Raw genomic sequence first — 2254 nt, 5'->3', positions numbered from 1 at the left:
TTCAGAGAAATACATAAAATAGGATGATTATCTAAAATTTATAATGCACACATATTATAATCAGTATTTAAACAATAACATTTTCACTTTTGCACATAAGTTTTATGATAAACATAGTATCGATAGAATATGGACCAAAAATGATTAAAGTAGGTTTGATAAAGATATGAACCATTGCGCATTACCCAAGTGGTTAGTGTATTGCCCAAGGTTGTTATTTTGTTATTTTCCCTTTTGTTGTATTATTGTATTTTCTTTCTTTGTTGTAAGATAATTAGTTTTATTACAATACCTAAAACACTTTGTATATATCGTTAAAACTTTTGTACTTTTATCAGTACCAATTCAAGTAATTAAGAAAAAGTATCTCTACGCTCCTTCTCTCTGTCGTTTGCATAATGTAGTGCATCCCTACAAATACTGCTGCAAACCTTGCATATGCTTTCATGGTATTTGTAATTTGAGGAATTAATTTTTTTTGAGAATTGGGAATTTAATGTAAATATTAAGAATATAAATTAATTTGGGTCAATGTAGAAGGATTTGAGGAATTAGTGAATGGACTTTAAAATAACTAGAATCAATAGGCCTTCTATCATTCTAGGTGTTGGAGCTGATGACTTGTCATCCGCTACGGTTTTATTTTTTTCTCTGTAATTGACTATATATAGCACAAGGCATTAACCCTCTTATTTTAGTAAATGACCTCATGTATATATATAGGCTATTTTTTCTTTTTTTGAATAACATTTTTGGATAATTCCAGAAAACATTCTTCTCCCATCTTCCTTCTTCTCCTCCTTCTTTCTGATCTTCTATGTTTTTCCTTGTTTTGTTTTTGCTGATTTCATCATGGTATCAGACTAAACCCCGATCCATTCCTTGCTTCCGCCTCACAAAATTCAGGATGTGTGCATGCCACTATGGAGTATAATTTCTTGGAAACTTCAACGAAATTGCTGTTACCTGCATGTGCATCAAAGAACACTTTTATGTTGACAAGTGTATTTGTCACTGTATTATATTTTCATTCCAAGAACTTCCATTAGTTTTCTGCATTTTTTTTTATTTTATTTTTTTTTCCGAAACGCTAACCTCCATTTTTCACGCCAATTTCAAGAAACGATGGCTGATTGAATTCGATTCCTTTCCTTGAAATACAGATTGTTGTAAGTTGAATTGTTGAAATTTCTTGTTCATGATCTGTTTTCTTGTTCTTCATTCTTGATTCTTTCTCTTCATTTCTGATTACTGATTTCATCCTTATTCATCTAATCCAGTTCAAATTCGTTATAAGTTTTTTTTTTTTTTTTTTTTTTTTTTTTTTCTTTTGATCAATTCTTTTCCTGTTTTTCATCTTTCTTACATTCTTCTCAAATATGTCTTCTAATCCTCTGCTTATGGCTGAACATTCATCACAAAATTTTCCTCAAAGTCAAGATTTCACCAGTCCATACTACTTACATCCTACAGACAGCACAGCATGTCAATTAGTTTCCATCAAATTCAATGGGGAAGGTTTTGGAGATTGGAAGAGGTGTATGTTAATCTCAATTTCATCCAAAAACAAGTTAGGTTTCATTGATGGTAGTATACCTGAACCAACAACAGATGATAAATTGTATTCAGCATGGAAAAGATGCAATGATCTAATGATATCCTGGATCTTGTTCAATCTTGATCCAACTATTGCCAAAAGTGTGCTATATCTGCAAACAGCCAAGGACATTTGGGACGATCTTGAAGAAAGATATGGCTATGTATCTGCTCCGCAACTCTATTCCCTCCAACAACAAGTTTCTGAGATTATGCAAGGCTCCAAAAATGTTGCTGAATTTTTTACTGAAATCAAAGGAATATTGGATAAAATCAGTGAAGCATGTCCTTTACCTGTATGCACATGTAATCAATGTACCTGTAATTTAACTCAAAAGATCTTCAAGCAACAGCAAGATCTCAGGTTTATGCAATTTCTCATGAAATTGAATGATGAATTTGGATCCGTGAGAGGAAATATTTTGATGATGAATCCCCTGCCAAATCTTACACAAGCTTATAGGTTACTAATGCAGGAAGAGAGACACAAAGCACCACAACTGCAAACAACACTTCAGCTGTTGAGACTGTTGCCTTGGCAGGCAACAAAGGAAAATACAATGATTACAAACCATATTCACAAAATCTTGGATACTCAAGAAACTTCCTACAGAACAAAACTAGAGGAGGAAGGTTTATGCAAGGCAATGGTAACAAA

At 32.6% G+C, this 2254-nt stretch overlaps 1 long non-coding RNA gene across 1 annotated transcript; it reads right to left on the bottom strand.

Moving 5' to 3' along the window:
* Positions 1–778: 778 nt before the first annotated feature.
* On the bottom strand, positions 779–1848 carry LOC130816173 (uncharacterized). The gene is made up of 3 exons (XR_009042722.1): positions 1597–1848; positions 1096–1467; positions 779–966 (listed from the first exon to the last, which is right to left on the bottom strand). It is a non-coding gene; the product is annotated as an uncharacterized LOC130816173 (long non-coding RNA).
* Positions 1849–2254: the final 406 nt, after the last annotated feature.

This window comes from Amaranthus tricolor, chromosome 6, assembly GCF_026212465.1.
Source record: "Amaranthus tricolor cultivar Red isolate AtriRed21 chromosome 6, ASM2621246v1, whole genome shotgun sequence".
Classification (NCBI taxonomy): domain Eukaryota; kingdom Viridiplantae; phylum Streptophyta; class Magnoliopsida; order Caryophyllales; family Amaranthaceae; genus Amaranthus; species Amaranthus tricolor.
Note: the sequence above shows the minus strand (reverse complement) of the source record. Positions and strands in the feature narration are given on the sequence as shown.